The 12,135-nt window shown below is 41.6% G+C and overlaps 1 protein-coding gene across 3 annotated transcripts in view; it reads right to left on the reverse strand.

The window, feature by feature from the left end:
* Positions 1 to 12,135, reverse strand: part of CERS6 (ceramide synthase 6) — a 356,538-nt gene that overhangs the window by 229,333 nt on the left and 115,070 nt on the right. The gene's annotated exons all lie outside the window — the stretch shown is intronic.

The raw sequence follows: 12,135 nt of genomic DNA on the forward strand, positions 1-12,135 counted from the left end.
TGAGTCCCACAAAGTCAGGAGCTGATGCTTACCCAACTCCGCAGCCTACTTGAAAGGGAACCAGGCACTGAGAAACACTTGTTTAATCCCCTAAATAGGAGTCATTTCCCCTTGACAGATGAGGCATCTGGGAAACTTACCACATTCTCTAAGGGTAACAGAACTTGAGCCAGGACATGGACCAGGTAATCTGATTTCTGTCCTCAAATACGTACAAGATCCATTGCCCCCTTACCCCTTCACCTGCACTTAGGAGGTAACCAACAAATATTACCTAAACAGCAAACTGTGTCCCCAGAAGCCACACTGACCTCCTAAGGCCGCTCGGACTATCCCGGCCCCAGCAGAGAGGGCTTAACCAAAGCCAGCACGGCGGGAAACCCAGCTTTGTTCCTCCCTCCCTCCTGGCGGAGACAAGCTGTGTCCTTCTCAGAATCGGCTGGGCAAATTTTAAATCTCTGTGGTTCAAAGGCATTCACTGTGTGTACTGACATTTCTCATGTGGTGCTTCAAAAGCCTGGGCTTCTGGAGGCACAGCGGGCCTGGCTCCCTGCTGAAGTAGGACACCTTTTCTCATCCACTTCTGTCACATCGCTGCTTAGCAGCCAGCCAAAGGCTCCAATGCTCTGAACTCAGGTGGATTTTGCATCTTTTTTGTATGTGTCAGTAAAGTCCAAGTTGACAGCCCTGTGAGCCCACATGGATGCTGCCCACCTCGGGGTTCCACAGGATGAAAGAGTTTTGCTCTAAACTAAGAAGCTGCTTCCCATGCATCTCCCTGGATTTCTCCTCTCCAAATGACAAACGCCACAGCCACCTCTGCCAGGGAAGGTGCCCACAGCCAGTGCATGGGTGTGACAGGCTATAGTCTTCCCCTGGTAACCATGGAGGATTAGTTCCAGGATGCCCACAGATACCCAAATCCTCAGATGCTTAAATCCCTTTTAAAAACGGCATAGTACAGCCAGTCCTCTGTACTGCAGGCTATGGAGGCGCGGGCTCCGCATCTGCAGACAGAGGGCTCACTGTACTAGCCATCTGTTGCTTCTCCTGTCACACCAATACGACGAACAGAGTCTAGTGATGTGCAAGGCAGCTAACATTTACTACCCGCTTACTATGTGCAAGACACCTCTCTAAACACTTTATATATGTTAATACCTTTTAGGCTTCACAAAGGCCCCATGAGGCAGGCACTACTGTTATGCCTGTTTTACAAACAAAGAAACTGAAGCTTAGGGTGGTCAGACAACTCTCCCAAACACCCCCACATACCTCTTTATATTAGAGAAGAGATTCAAACTCACAGACCTGGCTCCTAGAGTTCACTACATCATAATCCTGCTGTAAACCATATGCTGAAATCATAAACGTCTCCCAACATTGCTTGGGCGTAACATGAATTTCATATTAGCTTACATGCAATTTAATCTACCAAAAACACTAGGTGAAAGAAGAAAACTGTGAGTTTCTAGGAGGAGGAAGGAGGAGTATAGGAATACACAAAACACACACATACATACACATACACATACACGCCCTTCAACATCTCCAAGCTGCTTCAGTTCACATGTGTTGTGAGATAAACCCACCATTGTTACAACTTTCTCTCCCATTTCAGATCACCCTCCTCCCACCCCCTCAAGCAGTTTATGAGCTATAACCCCTCACACACTGTTTTGGATTGAATTCATATATTTAAGCCCTAACCCCTAATGTGACCGTATTTGGAAATAGACCTTTGAGGAAGCAACTAAGGTTAAATGAGGTCATAAGAGTGGCCAACTAGTCCAGTATGACTGATGTCCTTATAAGAAGAAGAAAAGACACCAAGAATGAAGGTGCAAGAGGAAAGACCCCATGAAGACACAGGGAGAAGGCAGCCACATGCAAGGCAAGGAGAGAGGCCTCCAGAGAAATCAACTCTGTCACATCTTGATCTTGGACTTCCAACCTCTGGAACATTAAGAAATACATTTCTGTTGTGTAAGCCACTCAGTCTGTGGTATTTAATTATGCATCCCTAACAAATGAATATGGGCTTCCCTGGTAGCTCAGCTGGTAAAGAATCTTCCTGCAAGGCAGGAGACCCCAATTTGATTCCCGGGTCGGAAAGATCCCCTGGAGGAGGGCAAGACAACCCACTTCAGCATTCTTGTCTGGAGAATCCCCACGGACAGAGGAGCCTGGCAGGTTACAGTCCATGGGGTCACAAAGAGTCGGACACGACTAAGCGACTGAGCGCAGCACAACAAACTAATATACCAAATTACAGGCGGACTTCAGGTCTTTTTCAAGGTAAAGTGCCATATTTATCATAGTCATCACGTATTTCTTAGCCATTTAACATGTGCGAAACTATGCTACGTTTATCAGGTTCCTATCTTTATTTGAAACATGTCACTGATGATGCTTTGAGTGCTCGGCCCCTGACTCATTTTTCTCATAAGCCCCGCATTGTGTTTTTATGTTTTTAAGTGCAATTGTGCCTGCTGTGGTGGTTTTTAGGAATATATACGTCCTCTTACAGCACAGTGGCTTCACTGCCACTCAGGGGTAAATGATCATAGAGACTGAAGATAAAGCATAAAACATAATGCTTCCACAGCCTCAATCAGTGGAAGGCACTGACTCTGGCACTCTGAGGAGGCAGGGTCTACAAAAAATCTCAAGGAGGGCAGGAATTACGCTCAGATACATACATGCATGCATATTTGTGCAGAGAAATCGATACAATACTGTATAAGTAGTAAAAGTTAAAGTGTTTATATCTGGTGATAGGCTTTGGAGTGTTTTTCCCCAATTTTTAAATAAGCATTATATATACATATATAGAGGGAATATGTCCTCTATAATCAAAGTTGATTGTAATGATTTTCACTATTTTGTTCTAAATCGGATATTAATAACTTTTAAAATAGACTACACAACAATAAGAAATGGCACATAGATTCAAAACCTAGCAGACAAGAATTAAATAAGAACATTAAGCCTTAATAAATTCAGTTACTCCTCCATATACTCTGTCCTTTTCATCACTATCCATGTTAAATAAAATTATCGGGAAAACTACAGAGCCTTGAGAAATCCAGGATTTAAAGAAAACTGACCAGCAGTACCTCAGATGCAGTCAGCTCGGCCAAAGTGTGGCCTCTCTGATATTTTTAGTGAAAATCTGTTTTCTTTAATTAGCTGGTACATATGAGTTAGAGGCCTAGCCATATGCCATCAAGGAATGTGAGAGGCTTGATCTAAATGGAAAAGCTGAGTTCACTTTCCACAGATGGTAGGTGTGGAGTAGAAAAAGTGAGAAAAGTTTCAAAAGCTTTCTCAGGGCAGAAGACTAGACTGTATGTAGTTCAATTCATCAATCTTCAGAATTTCTGTAGTGAAAGTTACACTCTCTTAAGAACACTAACAGCTTCAAAGAGGGGCTGATGGACTAATCAAACAGTACAGCATCAAAGCACTGTGCCCCAGAAATATTAGAGGTGGGCACTGGGCTTCCCTGGTGGCTCAGACAGTAAAGAATCTGCCTGAAAAGCAGGAAACCTGGGTTCAGTCTCTGGGTCTGGAAGATCCCCTGGAGAAGGGAATGGCTACTCACTCCAATATTCTTGCCTGGAGAATTCCATGGACAGAGGAGCCTGGCGGGCTAGTCCATGGGGTTGCAAAGAGTCAGACGTGACTGAGCAACTAAACATACACACACACTTACACTGATTACAGAACTGTTCTAATGCTTCTATTAAATGGCAACTCTTTGGGCAATGGTGACTATGCCTGTAGCTATAACATCATATAATTTTTTTCCTAAAACTCTGACAGAACTGCTAATAGTATTGTAATCCTCAAGCAGGATTTAGCAAACCATGGCTTGCTGGCCACATCCAGTCTGCCATCTGTTTTCCTAGAGCCCATGAGTTAAGAATAGTTTTTAAATTTTTAAATGATTGAAAAAAAAAATTAAGAATAATGCTCCACAGGGGCTTCCCTGGTGGTCCAATGGTTGAGAATCTGCCTTGCAATGCAGGAGATACAGGTTTATTCCCTGGTCTGGGAGGAGCCCGCATGCCACGAGGCAACTAACCCCGTAAGCCACAACTACCGAGCCCACATGCCCTAGAGCCTGTGCTCCGCAACAAGAGAAGCCACCGCCAGGAGAAGCTTGGGCACTGCAGCTAAAGAGTAGTCTCCACTTGCTGCAACTAGAAAAAAGCCCTCGCACAGCAAGCAAGACCCAATGCAGCCAAAAATAAAATAAATTTAAAAAAAGAATAATTCTTCATGACACATGAGAATGAAAAGTTCACATTTCAGTACCCATAATTAAAGTTTTATTGGAACCCAGCCATGAACATGTGCTTTGTCTCTGACTGTTTTTGTTGAGACAATAGCTGAGTAGTATTGTGATAAGGTTCACGTGGCTAAATGTATTTCCTTTCCATTTACAGGAAAAATTTGCTGCTCCCTGCTCCAACTGACCTGAATACAAGCCATGGATTTAAAACCATTTAAAATAGTCAAACAAATTTGAACAATAACTAGATGTGTAACTACATACTTTAAAAGTTGTTCATCAATCCAAGCACTGTTGTATATTAATGGGAAACAATCACCATCACAACAGTAAGAAAACAACTCCACAATGTACTTTTCAAGAACTAAGAGGCTGGCCTTCAATTTTTTTAAGGACTAATTTTTTCCAGACTTAGGATTAGCATCAATGCTTTGTCAGTCATAAATCCCAGTACCAAAAAAAAAAAATAAATAAATAAATAAAGATGACATTCCTTTAAAAGGCAATACTTTCTTATTCTTTACTTTAAAAATTATATCAATCTTCAGGAAACTTTGGTAGTTACTTTGTAAATGAGGCTCATGTCATGATCTGATGGAGAAAGAAAATAACCTAAGTTAAATTTTCTCGTTGGCAAAATTTCACCCATCATAAGACTGTAAAATACATGGAAGATTCTAGAACAGTTTATAATCATTCAGTTGTTGTCTTTTTTTTTTTTTTTCTGCAAACAGGTAGCTGGGTTATGAAAACTTGTTGAATATATTCACCACATAATTTCCTCAGATCAAAGATTGATCTGAAATAAAGGGATATACATCTCAATTCATTGTATCCTTAGAGCCCTATTTCCTCTCCCCAACCTCATCAATGATTAGGCTCCACATTCTTCCATAGGTCACAAGATAGCATCGATAATTTGTCCAAGTAAAACAGCTAGCAAATACAAATAGTGATTGAGTTGGTCGCATGTGGGCAACTGGTTAGGCCACTCCTACCTCACTGTTGAGTTATCCTTACTTCAAGGGAATCACAAATTAAGATCACAGTGGGACTCTTTTGCAGAAATAAAGTCACAATTCCAAAAGGTTTTTGGTTTTTTCGGGGGGCACACCAGACTTTCATTTCACAGCACTCCTTTGAGAAAGCTGCAGCCAAGGAAGAGGAAGTGATGCTCCCTTGGGGGATGTGCAGCTCATCCTGGTAAGCAGGACCTACCTGGGCCAGTTCGTGGGACCCTTTCTGCCAGTCCTTTACCTGGCTGCCAGAAGGTTCCCTATTTTGGTCAATGTGCTGCCACTGAACAGAAGCATCCACATATGGCAGCACTTGGGGGAGTTTTAATCAGCACCAATGCTAAAATGGAATTCCTAAAGAAAAGACTGCACTCAAAATGTCAGCAAATTTGAAAAAACTCAGCAGTGGCCACAGGACTGGAAAAGGTCAGTTTTCATTCCAGTCCCAAAGAAGGGCAATGCCAAAGAATGTTCAAACTACCAGACAATTGCACTGATTTCATATACTAGTAAGGTTATGCTCAAAATCCTTCAAGCTAGGTTACAGCAGTATGTGAACTGAGAACTTCCAGATGAACAGGCTGGATTTAGAAAAGGCAGAAGAATTAGAGACCAAATTGTCAACATTCACTAGATCAGAGAGAAAGCAAGGAAATTCCAGAAAAACATCTGTTTCTGCTTCATTGATTATGCTAAAGCCTTTGACTGTGCAGATCACAACAAATTGGAAAATTCTTAAAGAGATGAGAGTACCAGACCACCTTACCTGTCTCATGAGAAACCTGTATGTGGGTCAAGAAGCAATAGTTAGAACCAGACATGGAATAACTGACAGCTTCGAAACTGTATTTTTGTCACTCTCCATATTTAGCTTATATGCAGAGTGCATCATGTGAAATCCAGGCCTGGATGAATCACAAGCTGGGATCAAGATTGCCAGAAGAAATATCAACAACTTCAATTATGCAGATGATACCACTCTAATGGCAGAAAGTGAAGTGGAACTAAAGAGCCTTTTGATGAGGGTGAGAGAGGAGAGTGAAAAAGTTGGCTTAAAACTCAACATTCAAAAAATGAAGATCATGGTATCCAGTCCCATCACTTTGTGGCAAATAGAAGGGGAAAAATGGAAGCAGTGGCAGATTTTGTTTTCTTGGGCTCCAAAATCACTGTGGATGGTGACTACAGCCATGAAATTAATAGACGCTTGTTCCTTAGAAGGAAAATGATGACAAACCTAGACAGCATATTGCAAAGCAGAGACATCATCTTGCTGACAAAAATCTGTTTAATCAAAACTATGGTTTTTCCGGTAGTCATGTACAGATGTGAAAGCTAGATCATAAAGAAGGCTGGGGACTGAAGGATTGATGCTTTCAAATTGTGGTGCTAGAGAGTCCCTTGGACAACAAGGAGATCAAACCAGTCAATCCTAAAAGAAATCTATCCTATTTATTGGAAGGAGTGTTGCAGAAGCCGAAGCTCCAATACTTTGGCCACCTGATGCAAAGAGCCAATTCACAGGAAAGATTGAAGGCAGAAGAAGAAGGGCATGACAGATGATGAGATGGCTAGATAGCATCACCAACTCAAAGGACATGAATTTGAGCAAACTCCAGGAGATAGTGGAGGACAGAGAAACCTGGCGTGCTACAGTCCATGGGGTGGCAAAGAGTAAGACACGACTTAGCGACTGAACAGCAACAACAAAGAAAAGACAATCTCAGGCCCTCATCTTACAGGAGTCCATATGGAGCAAACTGCAACCCAATTCAATTTAGGAGAAACTTGTTGGTTCTAAGAGCTTTTAGCCAGAGGATCCATGGTTTGAGGCTATGGAAACGTTGCCTTCCTCCTCTAACAACTGCATCAAGATAATATAAAAATAAATAATATTTTCAATAAAAATAAAACTTTCAGAATAAGTGTCATCTCCTTTTTAGAAACTGTTCACTCGCTCTTGAAAATCTCTATTTCAGTTGCCAATAAGGATTTAAAAGCTTCTGGAAGAAATATTCATCAAAACTAACACAGCTGCTGATGACTGACATCAAGCATGAAGGAAAAAAAAATCACATCAAGGTTTCAACACATTACTCGCAGAATAACTTCTATTCAGTCCATCTGTATTAAATGGGTGTGCCAAAAATTGGACAGGCCAACAGATGGCTACCAGCATTGTTTGGCATGCATATCAGTGCTGTTCTACACTGCTAAAAGACGAAGCATGCTCCCCTGAAGGAATTCTACAGTTTCTAAAATAATAACTTACATAACAGAAAAACTATAGAATCTTTACATTTGAGCCTAGATCCACAAGCCCCAAATCTGTGCTGTCTTGCGAATTTGAATTTTAGTACTTTTGAAAAGCAGTCATCTCTTTTCAGAGATTAGTGCTTCTTAACCAGGGATGTGTTATTATAAGTATCCAGGGTATTCCTTCCAAGATAGGCTCTCACCATACTGAATAAGACATCTTGAGGTGGGGCCTAGGCGTGTGTATTCTGAAAAGCACACCAGGTGCCTGTGAAGTGCATCCCTGATTAAGAACAAGCTTTCCAGATCATCTTTTATATTGATGAGCAAATAACTATGACATACACATCTGCACACATAGACCAATATAATTTTGCTTAATTCCTCAAGGTGTTGTCTAAATGTTCTCTTTTGCCGCCTCAATCTTTCCTCTGAACTCCTGTCTTTGAAGTTGTCTCACTGTTCAGTAATTTTCCCAGACAAATTTTAAGCCAAATGGTGTCTATATTAGGCACTCTTCATTTGGGGAGGCAGGATGCCAACTTAGATCAGCAAACCCTTCCAAAATAATGCCTTCATAACATACAGTCACTTAAAAAATACTTATTCAGCAGACTCTATATGTTGTAATAAAGGCTGAGAAGAATGTAAGAAAAACAAGATACAATTCTTGTATCCTCAAGGAGCACATATGATACAATTAGGGTGAAAATATACAGACAAGCTAAGAAAAGCTAAATATTCACATAAACAAACCATGTTGTTCAGTTCAGTTCAGTCACTCAGTCATGTCCAACTCTTTGCGACCCCATGAACCGCAGCAGGCCAGGCCTCCCTGTCCATCACCAATTCCCGGAGTCCACCCAAACCCACGTCCATCGAGTCAGTGATGCCATCCAACAATCTCATCCTCTGTCATCCCCTTCTCCTCCTGCCTTCAATCTTTCCCAGCATCAGGGTCTTTTCAAATAAGTCAGCCTTCTCATCAGGTGGCCAAAGCATTGGAGTTTCAGCTTCAACATCAGTCCTTCCAATGAACACCCAGGGCTGATCTCCTTTAGGATGGACTGGCTGGATCTCCTTGAAGTCCAAGGGACTCTCAAGAGTCTTCTGCAACACCACAGTTCAAAAGCATCAATTCTTCGGCACTCAAATTCTTTACAGTCCAACTCTCACATCCATACATGACCATGGAAAAACCATAGCCTTGACTAGATGGACCTTTCTTGGCAAAGTAATGTCTCTGCTTTTTAATATGCCATCTAGGTTGGTCATAACTTTCCTTCCAAAGCATGTTGATTCAGTATTAAATGACTAGTACTTACAATAAAAACTCTGAAAATTCAGAAGAACTAGCGCTTACTCCAGATCCAACTGTCAGGGCAGATTACTGAGAAGGCCTGCGGTTTGAAGAAAGGGTCAGGGATAAAAGGGTGTGGCAGAGGAATGCAGGTGTTCCATGCCAAGAACATATCACAAACCGAGGCAGGAATGACTAAGGAATGGATGGTGAAAACACAGTCCTCTAGAAGGAAAGGAGTCATTTGGGTGGCTAATACCAAACAAACAAAAGCCAGGCTCTAGTTTTCAGATTAAAGAACCTAAGATATTGTTGTTGTTTAGTCACTCAGCCATGTCTGCCTCTTTGCGACCTCATGGACTACAGCATGCCAGGCTTCCCTGTCCTTCACTATCTCCTGGAGCTTACTCAAACTCATGTCCATTGAATCAGTGATATCATCCAACCATCTCATCTTCTGTTGTCCCCTTCTCCTGCTTTCAATCTTTCCCAGTATTAGAGTCTTTTCTAGTGAGTCAGCTCTTCACATCAGGCAGCCAAAATATTGGAGCTTTGGCTTCAGCATCAGTCTTTCCAATGAATATTCAGGGTTGATTTCCTTTAGGATTGACTAGTTTGATCTCCTTGCTGTCCAAGGGACTCGCAAGAAAGTTCTCTAGCACCACAATTCAAAAACATCAATTCTTCAGCACTCAGCCTTCTTTATGGTCCAACTCTCACATCCATACATGACTATAAAAACCATAGCTTTGACTATACAGACCTTTGTTGGCAAAGTAATGTCTCTGCTTTTGAATAAACTGTCTAGGTTTGTTATAGCTTTTCTTCCAAGGAGCAAGCATCTTTTAATTTCATGGCTACAGTCACCATCTGCAATGATTTTGGAGCCCAAGAAAATAAAGTCTGTCACTGTTTTCATTGTTTCTCCATCTATTTGCCACGAAGTGATGGGACTGGATGCCATGATCTTATTTTTTTGAATGTTGAGTTTTATGCCAGCTTTTTCACTCTCCTCTTTCACCTTCATCAAGAGGCTCTTGATTTATCTATAAGATTTATCTTACAGAAAAATCATTAAGTTGTAAACCAACAGATCATGGAGATAGTAGTATTTTAGGAAACTGTATTTTTTTTTTTTTTGTAGCAAACAAAATATCTGTAAGTATGAGATAAATAAGAGACCTAGGAGAGGAATTAGGATCAGCACCATAACAGTTGGCTTTACAAAGAACTAGTGGAACTAATGGGAGTGGCTAATTGGGTTGAGTTTCCAGCTGTAACAGAATGGAGGCATACGAACAATTGGAGAAAGAGGGAAGTCAGCATGAAAGCAAATCAGAGTTTCCAGTGGGAGACAGCAGAATGATGCTGCAGAAGAAACCTCTGCACTGGACACATACCTTTAGAAGATGCTGATGAAGGGAAGGAAGGTAGAAGATAGAATGAGAAAAATAAAGGTCAAATCTGGAGAAGTAGCCCATGAAAGACCCAGTGAAAATGCAGAACAAATGGTGTGAACAAAGGCCCTCAGAAAGGCAAGAGTAAAATCCTGGTGGCAACTCAGAAGTCAAGAAAGAAGAGAGTTTCAAAGCAAAGATCAACAAAGGAGAGGTCAAGGCCACGGGTACAGACTGTTCTAGTCCCAGGAACCCTGATTTATGCCCTAAACCATAGCTGATCTTTCTCCTTTAATCTTTACTGCCTGTCCATACCAACCATATAGAACACATACACGTTTATTTCTTAGTGTCTATAATGGATCCACACATACTCAGATACTCTGTCCCATCTCCTTGACACTATCATATGAAGCTTCTTGAGGGAGGAGATATTAATCAATACCGTATGCACCACCCATTTGTACTGTGCTTTCACATTACCAAGTCTCTGAAAGTGAAAGTGAAGTCGCTCAGTCGTGTCCGACTCTTTGTGACCCCATGGACTGTAGCCTATCAGGTTCCTCCATCCATGGGATTTTCCAGGCAAGAGTGCTAGAGTGGATTGCCAGTAATCATTTAAAATGAGTTTTAACTGATTATAACTATGACCATCCAGGTAATTGTGGTATGCAGATAAAAACCAGCTGAATTCAGGAAGAAGACACTGACACACTGCTTAGCCTTGCTATTCAAAATGTGGTCAACAGACCAGTGGAATCACCTGGGAACTTGTTAAATATTCAATTTTGGCTGCTATCCCAGACCAAGCAACTGAATCAGATGCATTTTAACATGATCCAGGTGATTGATACCTATGCACACTGCCACAGAAAGTGGTGATGACTCTATAGAATGGAAAGGGATTGCACCGAGTTACCAAAGAAGTTGAAGGAAAGGAAAAGGCACATGAATTTCACCCCATGGGCATGTGCCTAGACCCTGCATGTGTGGGTGCTCAGTCGCCTCTGACTGTTTGCAACCCCATGGAATTTTCCAGGCCAGAATATTGGAGTGGGTTGCCATTTCCTACTCCAGGGGACAATACTGATCCAGGGATCGAACCTGTATCTCTTGCATCTCCTGCATTGGCAGGCAATTCTTTACCACTAGCACCACCTCAGAAGCCCTCTTCACCTCTACTCAGACCTGCAGCTCAGCGATGGAGCCCAGGCCCCTTGTGCATGTGGCAGAACCAGACCAGGAAGCTATTCCAGCTTTTGATCAGGAGCCCAGATCCATAAATCCTTCTTCCATAAACTGCCACTAGTTCAATTATAGGAAGGGCTTTGCATATTCTATCTGCTAGGTTGTTTGTCCAGGTTTTATAAATATTCTGACCTTCTGAAGACCCTGTTTATGTTTCCCATATTTATCCTCAGCCTGAGGATTTATATTATTCTGCCTCTCATTCATTTATCCCATAAAATTACATTTCCCTCTAAGCTTTAGATTGCAATTGTTAACATACTTTTTCAACATAACTGAAAGCTAAACTTGAAAATGCAACTTCGACCCCAAAAGGAAAGAGCTATATTGACAGCATTATTGTTTAAGGGACCAAGTGTCAGGAAAAAGCTCCCAAAGAAAAGCACTATTAGACAAAGGCACAGTCTCATCTCAAAGGATGAAGACCACACAGAGCACCTAGTCTTGAGGCAGAATCTTGCCTTTGTTGGGCATGTGCTTGATGCTTCGATACTTCTTTCTCTAACTTTTCTACAGATGTGGGTTTTGAGTGTTACTAGTTCAAAATAACATTGTGCTCAAAGAGTTCTCTGCAGGTCTTTCACTATTTTTAACAGCTTCATTGACTTCTAATTTACA

The sequence above is a fragment of the Bos javanicus genome, chromosome 2, assembly GCF_032452875.1.
Source record: "Bos javanicus breed banteng chromosome 2, ARS-OSU_banteng_1.0, whole genome shotgun sequence".
Lineage (NCBI taxonomy): Eukaryota > Metazoa > Chordata > Mammalia > Artiodactyla > Bovidae > Bos > Bos javanicus.